The following is an 18,937-nucleotide window of genomic DNA, read 5'->3' as shown; positions in this document are numbered from 1 at the left end:
ACACATTATTTAAATCTGTTGGTTTAATACACCATTAATGAATACAGCAGTAGGAAATATGTCTGACAGGGAAGTTTTTACTTGAGTTCAAAGGGAAAGGGATAGAATACATGTATCTGCAATATACATTTAGAAAGCGTTCATTTGCCTAAAAGATGGATAGAGACAACTGTTCGCTTCTTTAACAGTTAAAAGAAGGCTTCAGAATCAATACACGCTGTGCCTAGTGACCCTAGGATGATGTCTGTATCTGCATTCCAACATTTTTGGATAATGTGGAACAGTGATGAAATTGCTTTTCTCCACCCCCTGAAAGTCAGCCAAGAATGTCAGCTGCCTGTAGGCCCATCCATATTCTCACATGACTAAAGACATTTATTCAAACAAGAGACTTTGCATTATGCGTTTGAAATTTATTTGTCAATCCTTGAATCACAGTTCAGTATGAAATAGTACTGAACGATTCAAAGAACCAATTGAGTAGTTGACACAAACACTTCTCAAGAAATCAAATGACCAGAACTTACAAGTACAAATTTCTTATATTCGACTCAAAGAGTGAGTTCAAAGTCTAAATAGTACCATCTTTGTGTAAAGCCACCATTCAAGAAACCTAGAGTTGTATCCAACTAAGTTTTACTTAGAGTAGACCCTTTGAAATTAATAGACCTACCTTAGCCATACTAATTCATTTCCGTTCATTCTACTCTGAATAAAACTTTGTTGAATACCACCCCAGGACTCAATTTGTATATTTGGGCAAATGCTTCATCACCCTCATGCCTGAGATGTAAAGAAAAATGAAGCATATTAAATTACTAAACAAAGAAAAGGGTGGGGAGGAACATTAACATGTCAAACACAAGCAGAAGTACCTCACAACTGCTAATGCAGGGGTATGACCCTAGTCTAGAGGAAGTTGGATTCCAACTCTGCCTGCATCTTCTATGTTGTAGTTTGGAAGTAATTGTTGCAACAATAAAGATCAAGCCTCTTGGCTGCTGTTTTGCTTCTATATCCTGGCTATGGTCTTTGTTTGATTCTCCAACCTGAGCCTGCGGAGCTTTTTGGTGGCAACTCCCATCAGCACCAGTTGCAATCCATCATCTGGAGAAGTTCAGTACAGTATCCTTAAAGGTTAGATCCACAGGTGAAAATCTGTCTCTGAACCCTATGTACCTACATTCTGGAAAGCAGCTGCTATCAAATGTCCTATGCTTCTGAGATATCCTCCTATTTGAGAATTTTGACAAGATGCAGGTCATTCCTCAGTCATCATCCATCCTCAAAAAACTTAGGAAACATTTATGGGGAACAGAAGTCCCAACAGCTTGAGTGATTTAGGAATTCCCCACAAGCGGTATATATGATAGCAGTTACTTTTTTTGTCTATTCTCTCCACATGGGCAGCTGGATGGCCCACGCTGAAAGAAGTAATTGCACTGGCTACCAATTTCCTATTGAGCCAGGTTTAAGGTACTGCTGATGACTTGCAAGGCTCTATGCAGCTTGGAACCAGGCTACCTGAAAGAACACTTCCAGCCCCCTTTGGTCACGCCATGTCCTGCAGATACTTCTCGAATGATCACTTGGAAATGGGTTTTCTCTGTGGTAGTACCCACCTTGTAGAATGATCTCCTAGATATCCAGCAGGCATTAACAGTACTGATATTTCATTAACTAGTAAGAACATATCTGTTCACTCAGGCCTTCCTGGACCTTTGATGTGTTAATCCAATCTTTATACTTTTTTCCACATGGTATACCAGATTTAATTATTCTTTAGATACAGCAGATTATTTTTTTAATACTCTTAACGTACTTTAGTGGATTGTCTTCAGTTATGTTGTTGCTCACCACCTTGGTGACTTCTTGTTTAAAAGTGGTGTATAAATTGTTTTAATAAATGAACCATCCTGAACCTTATTTTTCCCTCAGAACCTAACTCACCTTGCTCTGGGTTGGGGGAAAAGATTTTGAGAGTGCAGCCTAAGTCCTGCTGTGGAAATGTCCCTCTTTTTTCTTTCTCATGCTTTCTCTCAGAAGGGAACCAATAAAATATTTTTTTTTCCTCCTTCTGACATGGTTCATAGGTGCTTTTTTCAGGAAAATGTGTCTGCCTCATCCCCATACATGCTCATGGCTCATTCAGCCATGGAGGGTATGCTTGCCATTATGGAGGGTCACAATAAGCCCTTTTCTTCCTTTTGAATGGCATATGGACACTGTAGACTGCCAGCCTAAACTGAAAGTGGTAATGCCTGGAGATGTTTCAACCAGAGTTCTGCAAATTGCATCAGATATAGACATTTTTCTTCCTGCTCCAGTTCCCATAGCTGAAGGGAAGGTCCAATAGCTACAGGTGCCACCACTACTCTTCCTAGTTCAGAGAAAGGTTTCAGGCTAGAGAAAGTTCTTCCCCTTATTATTTTAGGCGCAGAATCCATTCTAGGGGTATGTCCAGAAGTCAGGTTACATTTTTCTGCCTTCCCTATCTTTCTAAAGGCAATGCTGGGGGCAAAGTGCTTTTTCCTATTGCTGTGTTCTGTGTTGATTGCCCCTTAAGAGAGAATGGTTCTTCCATTAACCTCTAGGTCCCATCCCTGCAAATCTTGGGAGCTGCTCTCCTCTCCAATGGTTCTTTTGCTAGGGCTTCCTCCATTGATGGTAAGGGTTCTAATAATACTTTTGAAGAAGAATAGTGCACAGGGGCAAATCAGATTCTTTTTGGTCTGGTATGCTCTGAACACCTTTCAGTTAAATGTTTCAGAAACTTCCAGCACCCACCAAACCAGTTGGAATGGACCTACCTTTTCCTACTCTGTTTGTCTCAGGTTCCTTGGTTCCTTTCCTGGTGTGTGAATTTGCCATAAGAAAATAAAGAATGGGCTGAACCCTTTGGGTGGGGTAAATCATCCCTTTCTTGTTCAAGAAATTATTTTACCCAAGGATATTTTAACAAGTGTTATGTGAAGAGATGGTTTAGTGGCTCCCTTAACTCCTAAAGCTATTTCACCCATTAATTTGGATGAGATAATGTGGGGCTGACACGAACCCCTTGACATGTTGAAAGAATGTATTAAAGGGATTGTGGGACCCTCTCTGTTGCCATGCTCTCCTAATATCTGCATGTTCAAATTACACCAGAAGTTCTACTTGTGTACACTGGTACATGAGTAGAAGTTTTGATGTAACTTTGAATGTGTGGTCAGAAGAATGTGAGGGTGGTGTGGGGGCATGGCTTTTCCATGTGGCCCCATGCCCCCTCCCCATCTTCTCTAAATACATTGAGGGGTTGTGTGAACCCCCCGATTGCAGAGTATACCTTGCATAGGATAGTTGAGGCTTTAGCCCTAGCCTTTGAGCCTTCTCGGCTTCTTCATAACTTGCCAGGGCTGCCCTCATATCAGCAAATGAGATTAGCCTCACCAGCAATCTTTTTCACAGCTGCTTTCCTAGATGCTTTGCAAACAGAAACCCACTCAAACAAGAGAGAGGCTGTCTATGTGTGCCTCCTAAAAAAAGGGACCAGAAACCCTCCACTTTGAAACATTCCTTTCATCCCTCTTTTCTTCCCAGAATAGATGTGACAACAACAGGCCCAAATGGCATTCTTCCAAGTCAAAAGGCAGCTCCATATATTCTTAACCCTTTGGTAACAAGTCCTCTCTTCCTCATGACTACAGAGATGCCAGCCTTAACTCCTTCCTTTTAGTGGCAAACCTCAGGCCTTTACAGACACCTGGAGGACCATCAGTTCATTAAGGAGGATGTTACAAATGCTTCATAAATGCTCTTTCCTTGGATACTTTCATATTTTGTTGGATTGAGTCATTCCATCCCCTGTCTGCAGCATGGAAGAACATAAGCTGAAATGTGTGCAGCAGAGGGCAACCAAGATGATGAAGGGTCTGGAAACAAAGCCTTATGAGGGAACGGAGGGAACTGGGTATGTTCAGCCCGGAGAAGAAAAGATTGAGAGGTGGTATGATACCCATCTTCAAATATTTGACGGGCTGTCACAGTAATGATGGAGGAAGCTTGTTTTCTGCTGCTCCAGAGGCTAGGATATGAGCCAATGGCTTCACATTAAAAGAAAGGAGATTCCGACTAAACATTAGGAAGAACTTTCTGATGGTAAGAACTGTTTGACATCGGGACAGGCTACTTCAGAAGCCGATGGACTTTCCTTCATTGGAGGTTTTTAAACAGAGGCTGGATGTCCATCTGTGAGGGATTCTTTAGTTGTGGTTCTTGCATTGAAGGAGGTTGGGCTAGATGACACTTGTGTCCCTGACCCAGCTCTACAATTGTATGATTCTATTGCCTCCACATTCACATTCACCCTTGTCATTGCACTTTCTAGGATTCGCTTGAAGGAACAACCAGTTCCAGTTTGGAGCCCTTTCCTTCAGTATCTTCTCCAGCCTCTGAAGCGTCTGAGAACCCTGACTGCTCATCCATTTTACATAGATTATTTTTATTAGTGTCCCTTCCTTTAGCCAAGGAATTGGAACATCCACCTTACCTCAGATGAGGTGTCTCAGCATCCTAGTAAACAAAACCTGTCCAATAGATCCAGCATCCAGGAGTTCCCCTCAATACATGTCTGAACAGTGTTTCTCTCTCAGAAGAGAGGATTTTGACCCCTTCAGAATAAGTTACCCAGTTCATCTTCAATCCCTTACCAGACTGCTAGGCAAGATGATTTGCATCATGGTTAGTCTCTTCAAAAACCTTTCTGTAACCCTTCTACGATGAGGCCCTATCTTTCTTAAATCCTTCCCTAAGCGGTTCACAAGAGCTAGCACTTCAAGCAAGTCATCGAGACAGGAGTTCCTGCACTGTTCCATCAGCCTAGAGACCAGTGCTGGATTTACATATAAGCTAAACAAGCTCTAGCTTAGGGCCCCACTCTCTTGCCCCCCCCCCCAAATTAAATGATGTACATTTCTAAAATTTAAGACAAAAAACAAATAAAATAAAACTTACATACAGCAACAGTGTTGTGTGTTGTGTAGGTTCCTATGATGTAAGTAATGGGCCCTGCCTGCTAGCCTGCTCCCTGAAATATCACATAAAAAGGGCCCCATTACCTTCAGTAGCTTAGGGCCACATCAAACCTAAATCTGGCTCTGCTTGAAACTGTGGTAATAACTGGTGTCAACCAGTCTAGCTGAGCCATGCAAGCTGAGCAATGTTTAAGGAACATGGTGGCAGAAGGAGACCTCTTGCAGCATAAGCCTCTTTGAACTTTGGGTGAGTCAACTTCCATTGAAAGCCTTTCCTAAATGACACAGTTCCAGAGATATCCTTGTTCACCCGGACAGCATATGTACTAAGTCTAATGTCAACAGACAAGCAGGAATGAGTTTTCCATAGCTCCTCAAAGAGGTGATCTGTTCCCTTCCTGGAGCAGAAACTTATTACTTCCCTGGTAACCCAGAATCTGAGGAGAGGGCTTCTGGAAGACTTTTCAGGAGTTCTGGTTCTTATTTCCAGAACAATCAAGAGAATTGAGGATCAGAAGACACATATCATCTTTATCCCCCCCCCCATTTGCTACAGGCTTCAGACTCTCAATCCATGATCTCTTCTGGAAATTCTGGATTGCTGCATGACATGCCTCCTCCTACATCCTCACTGCCTGGAGGTTGAAAGGCAGACTCTTCTAGCCCTGAGCTGCCATCCCAGAGTAATTTCCACTCTTTTAGTCTCATGCAAATCTCCCACCTGGGTACCAATAATACTTTGGTATCTACCCCCTTATACATGATTTCAAAATAAACTTAACAGAATAGAAGGGCCTTTTAAAATGCTGTGACAAATCAAACATAGCAGCCCTTGGAGCTTCCAGGCCTTAATATAAACTTCTTGAAAAGATGGATTTCTGCTCTTTCCAGCATAACTGCAAGTTCTGGAGGACATCCCATTTCTTCTAATACCTGCAAACTTCCTATCTGATATCTCCACCTCCAGTTCGCTGTATGCCTTCTTGGAGTCTAAATGTGGCTTTCAAAGTTCCTCCTTGGAGCTTATTTAACCACCTTGAAACTGCTTCCCTTAATTTACTCACCCTCAAAACAAACTTGCTACTGACCATAAACCTCAGCACACTGGGTTTTTGAGATTTGGGCCTTTTCTGTAGAGCTTGAACTATGTATTCCCAAAATGACAAGAATTATCCTGTGTTCTTACCCTTCAAGTTAACATTAATTTGACCTATCATGGAGAGGGATTGATCTTGCCATTCTTTAGCTCTTATCTCCCAAAGAACAAATGCCACATTTCAGGAAAGAACCCCCCTGGATGAAATGTTCAAAACAGCTTCTTGGGTCTCTGTAGACAGGCCACTACAGGACTGAAACATATGCCACTATTTAAGGCAGTTTCCTAAAGCAGGATCCTTAACAACCTGTATATCCTAGGGCTCAGAATACGTGGGGGTATTTGGATACCAAGTTCTCCCTTCCAGGGATGTACAGTGGTACCTCAGTTTTTTAACGTCTCCGTTGTTGAACATTTTGGAACTCGAATGCTGTAAACCCAGAAGTAAATGCTTCGGTTTTCAAACACGCCTTGGAAGTCAAACATGGCACATGGCTTCGATATTGTGTTTTCCTTTCTGAGACTTTCGTTTTGAGTTCTTGAATGTTTCAGAACTCGTACTGTCTTCTAGAACAGATTACATTCGAAAACCAAGGTACCACTGTACTATTTTTTAAAAATACCAGTCAGAAGTGTCTTCCTGCCCATGTGGGGAGAAAGTATTATTTTACCCTGATGAACATTTATTCTCATGGGTAAGACATCCTGCCCATCTCTGCATTTACTCCAGTTACTATGAATCTTATATTTTCCAGATTTTGTTTGATTTTTTGGAGAGTGGGAGTTATCTTGCTCTCTATGTTCCAATTAATATGATCTGTTGGTTTCATTTCTTCCCATTCTATGGTGGTAATTCTTCTTTCTAGCTCTTTCTATTGCAGATGCTTTTTCTTTAATTTGCTATGTAATTGAGTATATGGTGAGCATTTCTCACCTTACAGGAAGTGACTTTTTAGCCCTGTTTTCACAGTCCCAGAGGCAGGACCTAACTGAATCCGGAATGTCCTCTGCCCCCGACCTGCATTCTCATCGGGTAAGAACTGCATTCCTCCACCATCCAAGACTTATCTCTGTTGTTTAACATTTTTGTAAAAGTATTGAATTGCATATGTCAGGAGTAGGCAATCTTTTTCTGACCAGTGGGGCAGATCTTAATCTCCTCACCCATGGTGGGACAAATCTGACAGGGCAGGGCGAGAGCACCTACCTGTCAGTCACCTGGTGCCATAGTGATGTCAGGTGGTGCTATATTTTGAGGCCCTTGTCGCAACTTCAAAGTACTGTACAATGCAGGGCAGTTTTTTAAAGGGCTTTCAAACAGCCCTGTGCTGTTCTTTGAACATTGGGTTTTTGGAGGTTCAAAGAGCAATGCTGGGAGAGAGAAGTAGCTTCCAGTGTCCATCAGCTGTTGAGTAGAAGCAGGCCTTACTCTAACAAAGGAATGATCTGGAGCTCACTTTAAGCTACTGATAGTTCCTTTTCAAAAATGTATTTATTAAACACTGAATTTTTATAAGTACATGGTTTCCTGATAGTGAAAATTACTTACATAAAATGAGTTTAAGTGGGAAGGTGGATGTGTGACTGTGAATTCCTGGAAGTTGCTCCATAGGGTTAAGAGAACTCATGTGAGGCAATGTGCGGCAAGCTGGGGGGCAGCAGCAATATCCGACAGCAGCCCCAAACAACAGGTGGTTTCTGCACTCATCTGTAATATGGAAATAACACTGGCTTGCTTCATAAGGTTGCTGTGTGTAGTGTGTTCATTTAGAAGAGTTCGTCTTGCCTGTCTCCTAGGGATTCACCACTAGCATAGCATAAACCACACAAGGCACTCTGGCATGCGTTAAAATAATTGGTAAGTGATTTGATGACGTTTTGTGAAACTTCAGTTTAAAAATCAAGAGAATTTATGAGGTTCAGTGTCCCGAGTCCATGTTTTTGTGCTGTGGTGGTGCAGGAAACACACAGCTCATGCATTTTTGTGGGCAGGGATGTGATCTGATGAGTTTAGGTAGAATCCATGTGGATACATGGAGTGGATTGACATTTCTGCTTCATAGTGGTGCTGTGAAGCCCTGGATCTGTATCCCCCCCCCCCCCAATTTCGTGATGCCTTTTGGGGAAGCCTATACAGGGGAAAAACCATGCCAATTCATGTATGTGTCCGCAGAACCCCTTGCTTTTGCACCAGGATGGCTCTGCAATTTTCACAGTTCATCTGATGCAAAGTGCAATTTAGCAGTTTTTTCGGGGGGGGGGGCTGCCATGTAAAAACCACGTGCTGATTCTTGGTTTTGCGCCACGGCACAGGGTGGGGTAATTTTCCTGGCTGAGGGTGTAGCTTTGCCACCTGCAGTTTGATGGTGGAGGGCGGTGAGTGTCCCACCCCATGGAAAGATGCCGATAGTATTTTTAGGAACCTGACAGTTATTGAAATCCAGATCATTTCTCTCCTTTTCAACGTTATTCCACTCCTTTTTCCCTCAGAGCCCTCGCTGAGGCGTTCGCACCTCAGGGCAAGCGCAGGCTTACGTTTGCGCGTTTTCCTTTCACACTCCAGAGGCCTACAAAGCGGGCGAATACGACGAATAAAAAATTATTTTTGGCGGGGGGTGGTGGTATGTAGAACTGGCGACGAATTCTTGGGGTGCGTGGGGTTAAATATCATCTCCTCAGCTTCGCCGGGAACCATTACGCCGCGTCGGAGCCAAGAGAGGAGGAACGGCGGCGGCACTTCCCCCCAGCTGCTTCCAGCTCACTTCCCCTTGTCTCTCCCTCACAACACGCAGCCGCCCCCACCCCAAGTTTTTAACGATCCGAGCCACCTCAGAGGGCGGCAGCCCAGTTGGGGCGCGCGCTCGGCGGCGAGGGGAGGCGGGGCGCTCGCGCTCTCTCCGCGCGCCTTTCCCGCTCCTCGAGCCTGATTGGCTGCGAGGAAGGGGAGGGGGCTTCGAGACAACGGGCGCGCGAGGGAAAGGGGCGGCGGCGGCGGCGGCGCCCCTTCCCGCTCCCCACCACCCACCCTCTCACCGCGTACAGACTCGACGCCTTCCCTCGTTCCCCTCACGCCGCGGGCGCGCGCGCTGACGGCCGCGTCTTTCGGTTCCCCCCTCCCCGCTTTTTCTCCCGTCCCCCTCCCTTTTAACCCTTTCCCTTCCTTTTCTTTAGGTCTACCCGCTCCCCCCCCCCCCCGCCCGCTGCTCTTTTCCTCATCCGGCTCGTCGGTCGGTCGGTCAGTCGGGAAGGCAGAGCTCGGCCGTGAGGCGGTTTCTGAGGAGGCTCGCTCTGCAGAACAGCCTCTGGGGGCGAGCGGGCGGGAGCTGGGTGGGTGGGTTGCCTGCCTGCCTTTAAAGTCGAGGGGGGGAGGGAGGCATTAATTGCTCGCTTCTAAACGAGGGCAAGTCGCCCCTCCCTCCTTCCCCCCTCCCCAACTTTCACGGTTTGGGTTGTGGACTCGCGGAAAGCTTCCCCCCCCCCAAAACCTCAAAGCGCGCGCGAGGAGGGCGGGGCAGATTCCGTCCACCCGTCTACGCCCCCCCCTTTGTTTTCAGCCCTACTTCGCAATTTCTCCCAATTATTGATCATGATCACCGGAAATAATCGGGCAGGGTACTAAGGAGGGCGGGGAGGGGAGGGGGAAAAAACACCCCCACCCCCAATCTTTGTTCTTCGGATTCGCAAAGCGGTGGTTTAGCTCTCTTCGTTTTGCTGTAACTTCTCCCCTTCCCCCCTCTCCCACCCCACCCCCCCGTTTGAGGTTCCCCCCCCATACTTTATTTTTATTAACCCTCTTTCCCTAATAATCCAGGGAGGGGTCGGAAGACCGACGCATCTCTTTCTCTCTCCCCCCGACCCCCCAACCCTAAATCCAAAGTGCTGTTCACAGGAGGAGGAACAGGAGTCGGAAAGAAGCAACCAGGTTAGTCATTCGTGTAAAAGCCGTGCTGCCGACGTGATATTGGCTTCTGACTCATTTTCTGTGTTCAAGATGGGGAACGCACGTGCATATTTTATTTTATAATTCTTTGTCTGAACGCAGGATGCTCCGGCGTTTGTGTCGACGTGCAAAAGCTACCGTGTGGGGAGTATAGTTTATTTTTGGCTTGTGTCATCTTAAAGCCCTTTCTGTTGGACCTTTAAAAAAAATATCTGTTTTTTAAAGAACGAACGAACGGTAGCTTGGATAGAAATACAATACAATATCATTGCAGACTTGTGTGTTAACGTGCGTTTTGTAGTAATTATTATGCCTATTCTGTATAAGCAAACTCTGTGCCTGAAACAATGACCTTTGCTTTTCTTAGGGGCTTAACAGTTTTACACATTAATTTGGCTTCACTTCGTTTCTGTATGACAGTAGTTCCGTTTAAGACGTGGGTGTTGAATGCAAGTTTTTACTAACGCCGAGGCACAGATTTTGTCTTTTTAACTGTATCAAAAATGTAAAGCTCTGTTAGGCCAGTTTCTTTCCCCCTTTGAAGTTGCCTTAGGTTACACAGGGTTTTAGTAATTTGAGAATTTAACCATGTAGTTTGTCTTCTGTTGTACACCACTGTGTTAAGCTTTAAGTGTAGTAAACTAACCTGGATCTTTTCATTCTTTTTTCCTAGATATTGCTGGTGCCAGGTGCAGCTTTTTAAGGGGCCCAGTTCTGAGGGAGCAGAAACACAAGAGGAGTTTACTGTACTTTGAATCCTCAGAACCTAAGATTATTTTTTATCAACCTTCATTAGAGGGAGGAGGAATATAAAATCTGTCCCCCCACATTTCTTTACTCTTCAGAGCAGTAGTTAGGCATCACTCATTGGGGTACCAGGATAATACAGTTCACATGACAGCTTCTTTCTTATGGCGGCTCTGTGACCAAACCAAGCTTGAAGAGCTAAAAGGCACTGAGAGGACTTGATTACCTCCCTGGGGTGGGGTGGGGAGAAAGAGAGAAGGTCCCAAGAAAAGCCTCTTTGCATTGAAGGAAGATTGAAGCAACAGTCTCTGGATATTGCTGCTCTTCCCACCCCCAAGCGTTGGGTAAGTTACACTACCATTATTCACTTATTCATTCACTCTGTTCTGTTTCACTCCACCTCCACTCTACTATGTGGTGAAGAGACGTGCCTCAAGATGGTGAGCGTGGTGGTGGTGGGGAAGCAGGGATGACTGTGTGTGTTAGTGTAAAACATTGAAAAGAGGGTTTGTATCTCTTGCCTTGTGCATATTAGGTTTGAGGTTTATGTGGAAATAGCTGGCACCTGCAAAAAGGAATGAAGACTTAATGGGTATGCAGAGACTTGTATCATGTCATAAGGGGATGACTCTCTTAGTATAATAGTACAAAAAAAAGGATGAGTTGTACAAATGAGTTGAAAAAAATCACACGCACACCCCCCAAATGCATGGGAGGACGCACAGAATGAGTTGGAAGATGAAGCAATGTTTTATGGTTCTGCAGTTGGACAAACACAGTAGCTGAAACAGTCCTTTCTCTCCAGACTGGTGTCTTTTGCAAATAAAAAAGGGATGCAGAGTAGTGGTGGTATTGACGTACGGATGCTTTCAAAGAAGTGTGTAGTTTATCACCTGGCTGCAGTGGCAGTTTCTATAATCGAGAGAGGATGAACAGCCAGAATATGCAGCTGTATGCAGGCTTCCCTGGTTGTGTTAATGCTTGCTCAATTTCAAATTGTGCTTCATTGTATGCTTTTAATACCTTGTGAACCACTTTGGAAGGCATATTCCTGAAAAGAGCCTATAATTAATGAAAGGAAATTCAAATATTTTTTATGTTCTAAGAACCAAAATTTGCTTATACAGATGATGGAGCAGAGTTTTCAACCAACGGGGTTTACAGTATCTGAGATGTGGTTTGGAATTGTATTTGTTTCATTGGGGTGATTCAGAGGCAATACCAAACCATGATTTGGCATTATATGAACAAGCCTGGCTGGGCCCTCAGGCATGTGGACTTTGGTTTATTCTGCTGGATAAGCATAAATAATTTGCTGGTTTGGGATGAAGTGGCAAACTATGGGTTACCTCATACTAGGAAAGAAGGTTATAAATTGCTGTGCAGAAGGCACTGGAGATGGGAGGTGGAGTTTGTGAGCCTGAGGGACCAGCCAGACTCATGCACGTAACGCCAAGCCATATTTTGGTGTTATGTCTAAACCAACTCTTTACATGTAAGTTTTTACCTAAGTTTATTGAAATTCTGCACTTGTCTGTTCTTCCTCTGGATCTTCTCATTTTGAAGTAGTATTTTAGCTAAATTATTTTTACATTTACACAACTGGGCTGTAATTTAAATGAATTTGTTGTAAGGAACATTTATTCCATTATGTGGCAATTGACCTTTTGGGTCTTGTCCACTGCGTGGTGGTTAGTGGAATTCAATCAGGCTGACTTCTATTCCCAGCCATATAGGAAGGGTTGCTCCTGCCTAGGGGCCAGACTACATGTCACATTTGACATGTAGTTGGTCCTTGAGTGCAAGCCTTTTCTTCTAGCAATTGCTAGTGTGCACCCCCATTCCAGATTGAGAATATGACATTAAGGAGCTTTAACCCTTTGCTATGGTCATGGTACAGATTAGCTCACACCATCTTCAGATCAGGGCCCCAGTAGAGGTCAATGGATTAAATTCTCCTGAACTCATGGCAGGATCCTTGTCCAGATTGCCCCCTGCCCACGCTGGTAATAGATGAAGGAAAAGTCTTGTGCCCAAGACTTGAAAATCAAGTCTGGTTTGGCTTTAATCATCATTGTGGCTGAAGATTTTCCTGAAGAAAGTATGTATCATGGAATAAACAATTTAGCTTTTTAAAGTAATTTTAAAAATAATTTTCTAGTTTCACACCAAGAAACAAAATCCAGTGCCAGAGATTTAAGGGGTAGAGCCACCCAGACAAGGGCCGTTCAGTCCTGCCATTGAATTCTATGGGATGTAGTAAACAATTTTGGACACAGTTGAATCGATGCGCTGTGGTCAACAGAACAGGTTCCCCACCCCCACTCCAGTGGTATCCTTGAGTGCATCACTTTACATAGGCCATAGTTCTATGGTAGAGCTCCTACTTTGCGTACTGACTGTCCTAGGTTCAATCATTTGCATCCCACAAATGCAGGTGATCAAAAAGATCTCTGCCAAAGGCCTCAGCACTTCTTCAGCAGCAGCTCCAAGCCAAGTGTGTGTAACGGCTCGAGGCCCATCCCTGCTTTTGAGGACTAGGTAGACATAGGCAGATCTTACAGTCTCTGAATGCTCACTTTTGTATATGCTCCATTATTGGACTCCATATACTCCAGTTCCGCTGCTTAGAGACTTTAATTTGTATACCTACCTAAATTGTTTCTCTTGCTTCCTCTCCCTATTAAATAAATATCAGTTCTTACTGCTCCCATCCTCTTAAATTGTGCACTGGTTGTTTCCCTACTTACTTTCAGAAAGCCTGGGAGCTGGAGATACTGCACACTATTTAGGTGGGCTCTGGTGTTCATACCTTCATCAATCTCATTACTGTTTGAACCCAAGTTTCATAGTTCCCTCCACAAAAAGGGATTGCTGGTAGCAGTGCATTTTTCATAACAAAATGGGGTGCTGGTATTCATATATTGATAAAAGTGCCGTGGGCGCCAGCACAAAATGGCTGCCATATGCACCAAAAAAAGAATACTGTTGCAAAAAAAGCCCATCTGGTAGAGAAATTGGGGGTTATGCTTAATTCACACTTATAGGTGACTGGCTGTCATTTATTCCCATGGACACTCAAGGATAATATTGCAGCAGAGACAAAACCTGTCTACAAACCAAGACAGTTGGGATGAATTTCATCCACAATACCCCATTGTAGTTACACAAAGTCTCTGCAGAGACCCATTGCCCCATCACCAGAGTCTCGTGTTCTTATGACTATGCAATGTATACTATGCCTATTGTGATGGATGTTGTGCACTAGTGTTGTACAGTAGTTTATATTGACTAATTCAGGATGCGTTCTAGTGATAAAACACTCTTTCTTACTTTGATAATAGTCACTTGCAGTATACAAGAGAGCATTAAAACATGTTTGTTTAAGCAAGCCTATCTAGACATGTAAGAAGTTAAATGTGCTTTAATCTGTTTTTTGTTGATTCTAGTTAGGTTTGTTTTAAGTTTTTCTAAAACACCTCTTTTTAACTGTCTTTTATTGATATTTTTTGTAAACCACTTTGAGGTTTCGTTACAATCAAGTGGTTTACAAATTTTGTTAAAGAATAAAATAGTGCAATGCAATGAGTTTAGGTAAAGGCTACTGTAGATTATTGTTTTCTTAACAGGATATTCATGCCATTTTGCTTCCGCCTCAGTGGAAAGGAAAGATACAAAATATACATGGAAACTCACAAAAATAAATAAATTACTATATTCAGTTTAAGTAGATGCTTGTGAATCCTGGAACTGAGTCTGTCTCAAGTAGTAGGCAAAGAACTAATGTTGATTTTTCTCCTCACCCATTCCCCCTATTTTTCCACAGACAATTAAGGAATAGGTCACAATCACAAATCACATGCCTTAGATCTCATACCAAGTGAGATTTTATAAACTGCCTTCAGGTCTAGTGGTGAAAAACATCTGGAAACATCTTACTCATTTTTGTTGCCTGGCATAGAAAAGGAATACTTGATTTTGTTTTATTTGGTAAAAAAATTACAGCTTATGGCTGCTGCATGTTAAGGTTGAGAAACAATACTATGTGATTGAAAAATTGCTGCAAGAGAGCTCCATATAAAATCTGTTTGGTTGCATTCTTGCTGCAAAATCTCATACTGCAGACAGAAGAAGTTAGGTCAGAACAATAGTTCCTGCGCGTAGAGGGTGGTATATAAATTCAATAAATAATAATAATAACAGTTCCTTCTGTTCTTGTCAGTTAAAAGGAGACAGGAAAATGGCTTGATGGTCCATGAAGACTAGGTTCTCCAATGTTTGCACCATTGTTGTCTTAAAGCAGACCAGTTATATGGGTATAGGCTTGAAAATGTTTCTTGTATATAAAAAGCAGATTTGCAGGTTTCTAGCTACTCTTAAGATGGCCATTTTGATGTATTTAATGCTCACCTTATAAGGACTAGACTGCAAGAGATAACTGCCTTATCCAGTGCAGTCAAAATTCAACAATAGTGCTCTTAGTGGCTTGTGACAGCAATAAGCCAGGCTTTTTAGAGACCAGGTGACCATTTGTGTTGTGATCTTTTGATAGCGAACTGCTTTTTATGTTCACATTCAGCTTTGTACTCCAAGCACGAGATCACAGCCTTAAACTCTTTAATCCAGCGAATACATAACACTCACTGACCTGAACTTTCAACAACTAATGTGACTTTGAATTTGTGCAGTACCTATAAAAAGGTCTGAAAAGTGAGAGTGGAGTCACTATTTAGCTAGTTGGCTTATTATTGTGGAATAACTAATAACTAATTCTTCAGTAGGTGTCAATAGTGCGACCTAGGTGTGTATTAACCTCTGAAGACAACTTTGGGTTTGGTCCCCATACGTTTCTGCTAAACACATCAGTATAGTGAGCAGCATTTTTTGCATGAAGATTATATATGGGAAGTGTTGTATGCAAATGCAAGAAGGTATCTCTCCCACCTTTTTAATGTTTAAACCAGCTTAAACTCAACCAAGCAAGAACAGACCAGCCTTAAAACCTCCTGAGTCATCTTAACTACAGTTGCAGGAAAGTGTGGCAATGTCAGTGTGAGGCATGGTGTCTGCAACTATGAGTGTATTTAAACAGACCCTTAAGGTGACACAAGTTTCTAGTGAAGGACAAATCAAGAGAGACTTTGTGAGTGACTTTATTCATTTTAAGTAGCTGAGGCTTGTAGTAGGGTGGGAGGCATGGCAAAATTAACTACACTTTGCTTCTACAGTGGAACCTTGTGTTACGTACTATCCCCCTTGTGAACACTGCGGGTTACGAGCTCCGCTAACCCGGAAGTAGATGCTCCCGGTTGCGGCCTTTGCCCCGGGATGCGAGCGGAAGTCGTGCGTCGGCAGCAGCAGGAGGTGCCATTAGTGAAAGCGTGCCTCATGTTATGTGCGGTTTCAGATTACAAACGGACCTCTGGAATGGATTAAATTCGTAACTGGAGGTACCACTGTATTATTTAGTTAGAAATGAAACCACTTTGTGTTGAAAACTCATTATATACCGTATTTTTCACTCTATAACACGCACCTGACCATAACACGCACATAGTTTTTAGAGGAGGAAAACAAGAAAAAAAAATTCTGAATGAAACAGTGGATGTATCATTTTTGTGTTTCATGCTGTGGCCACAGACATGTGATCTGACGGTGAGTTTGGGGTAGCCCAATGCAAAAATCCTGAGAATCCATGTGGATCTGTGCTTTGTAACCACGTTTTTGCACCATTGTGGCCCCAGGCAACAGTGGGTGTGTGATTTTTTTGGTGCAGGCTGTAGCCATGGACAAGCAATGTGATCTGATGGTGAATTTGGGGTGACCCAATGCAAAGATCCTGTGGATCCATGCTTTGTAACCACGTTTTTGCACCATTGCAGCCCCAGGCAACAGTGGGTGCGTGATTTTTTTGGTGCAGGCTGTAGCCATGGACATGTAATGTGATCTGATGGTGAATTTGGGGTGACCCAGTGCAAAGATCCTGAGGATCCATGTGGATCCATGCTTTGTAACCACGTTTTAAGTGGGGAGGGAAGGAAAAACACAGAAGGGACAAGGAGCACGAGAGGGGTGTGTGGAGAAGCAGCTGGCTAACAATGCAGGAGAGGGATTTAACGGGAGGGAGGAAAGGAAGGCAAAAGTTTTCCCCCTCACACATACCCAAGCCAGCCCCCCCCTCTCTCCCCCCCCCACTACATGTTTTCCGGCTGCCTGTGAGTCCCTAGAATGCTGAGCCGGGTGGGCTGGAGCCTGCGCGCAGTGTGACTAGGAAGGAATTAGAAGGAAGGAGCGATCCTTTCCTTTCCCCTCTGCTTGCCAGGAGGGCAGGGGATTTCCCTGCTCTTTGTTGCGTTTGAGCAAACATAGCAACCGAAAACAGAAGAGGGTGGGCAGTAAGACCCTGAGGCAGAATGCTGGAAAGCAGCAGCCTCCTCTCCTCCGTGACGGCGGCCTGATTTTTGCCCCTGCACTCGGGCCAGTCGGCTCCAGGGACCACACATTCGCTCAATAACACGCACAGACATTTCCCCTTACTTTTTAGGAGAAAAAATCTGAGTGTTATAGAGAGAAAAATACGGTATATCAGGGGTGGGGACTGAATCTGGCCAGCGGTCCAGGTCATTATTTCCCCTCCCCATGCGGATAAAATTTAGTAAGGGGACAGAGCCATTCACACAGCAAACACTTGACATCATGGTGATGCCGGGTAACTTTTTATTACCTGCAGGGGCCTTCAAAAGCCCATTTAAAAGTGCTGTTTTTGCCCTGCATTTTTAATAGGGCTTTGTGCCTGGACACCCTTTTTATATTGTGCTGGGCTTTCATCTGCCCCATGCCTGGTGCCTCATATGACAACTGATGTAGGGCAACTGGACATGACTTGGCTGAAATGGTGAAGCTTGGTAGATCTAATTAGGTCCCAGGGCTGGCAGTCCCCCATCATATATTTTATCATAATAATGTTTATACCAAACTTGCAAGTTAGGCTATTTTTTTTATTATCCCCTTTTAGTTCCTGTTTATTGCTTTCCTGGTTTGCCCAATAGTGCAGCAAGTGTGTTAGGCATACAGTGTGATCCATGATTGGGGAAACCCCTAGCCTGTGAGCTAAATAAGGTCAAGCAGGTGTCCTAATCTGGTGTGTGGAGTTGTTTCTCCCAAACCATCCTCCCCTGGCCGTAATACCATATACAATATCAGGTGGGAGGCAGGTGAAGGTGTGGCCGTCACTTGGAAGTTCATTTCCAAGTGACTTCTATTAGGAACACACTTCAGAGGTGTAAAAAACCCCCGTGCATGTCAGCAGAGCACATGCAAGCCTGCTTTGCCTCTTTTTGTGAGGCATTTTGTCTTTATGATGTTTGGGGGATACTTCTGGGTTTCAACGTACAGTGGTACCTCGGGTTAAATACTTAATTCGTTCCAGAGGTCTGTTCTTAACCTGAAACTGTTCTTAACCTGAAGCACCACTTTAGCTAATGGGGCCTCCTGCTGCCGCTGCGCCACCGGAGCATGATTTCTGTTCTCATCCTGAAGCAAAGTTCTTAACCCGAGGTACTATTTCTGGGTTAGCAGAGTCTGTAACCTGAAGCGTATATAACCCGAGGTACCACTGTACGTGCACATTATTCAGACATGCCTAAATTAGTCATTAGCTATAATCTGACATTATTATCCACCTGTCAAACTTGGCCTGCAGGGTTTGGGCAGATAAAGATCTTGGCACACCAGAGAGAAAAGGCTTCCCACTGCCGGAGTAGTTCATTGTTGCCCCAGAAGATGGTTTGATGAGCTTTGGGGAGGTACTGGCACTGCACTGTTCAGTGGCTTGAATGAAGCAGTGGAGGAACAGGTGGGCAGACAAATAAGGAATAGAAACTCTTCCGTTATGAGCTGTTCTCAGCACTCACAAGAGATTTAGGATTTTTTGCTGGAGTCCGTGTGTTGTGTTCATTATGAATATGTGTTCCTACCTGTAACTTCATGCCCAGCAAGAGGTTCGCACATCAGAGGAATAAAGAAAGACTGGTTTATTGCATGAAATAAAAGGAGCATACATGAAATAAAAAAAGCCTCTGGCTGATGAACATCTTACACCCTTTTAAAATGTGTTTATGGGATGGGGGTTATTGGGTTTTT

At 43.8% G+C, this 18,937-nt stretch overlaps 1 protein-coding gene and 1 long non-coding RNA gene across 2 annotated transcripts in view; one reads left to right on the top strand and one right to left on the bottom strand.

The window, feature by feature from the left end:
• Positions 1 to 7,581: 7,581 nt before the first annotated feature.
• LOC308466828 lies at positions 7,582 to 8,981 on the bottom strand. The gene is made up of 2 exons (XR_013980991.1): positions 8,644 to 8,981; positions 7,582 to 8,606 (listed from the first exon to the last, which is right to left on the bottom strand). It is a non-coding gene; the product is annotated as an uncharacterized lncRNA (long non-coding RNA).
• An 893-nt stretch (positions 8,982 to 9,874) lies between these two features.
• RIMKLB (ribosomal modification protein rimK like family member B) overlaps positions 9,875 to 18,937 on the top strand; it is a 36,927-nt gene continuing 27,864 nt past the window's right edge. The window contains exons 1-2 of the mRNA XM_080987906.1: positions 9,875 to 10,030; positions 10,722 to 11,139. The gene's annotated coding sequence lies outside the window, so the exon portion shown is untranslated. The remainder of the gene's footprint in view (positions 10,031 to 10,721; positions 11,140 to 18,937) is intronic.

The sequence above is a fragment of the Podarcis pityusensis genome (assembly GCF_964106645.2).
Source record: "Podarcis pityusensis genome assembly, chromosome: 17".
In the NCBI taxonomy this organism is placed as follows: Eukaryota; Metazoa; Chordata; class Lepidosauria; order Squamata; family Lacertidae; genus Podarcis; species Podarcis pityusensis.
The sequence above is the reverse complement of the archived record's forward strand: the minus strand, read 5'-3'. Positions and strand labels throughout refer to the sequence as shown.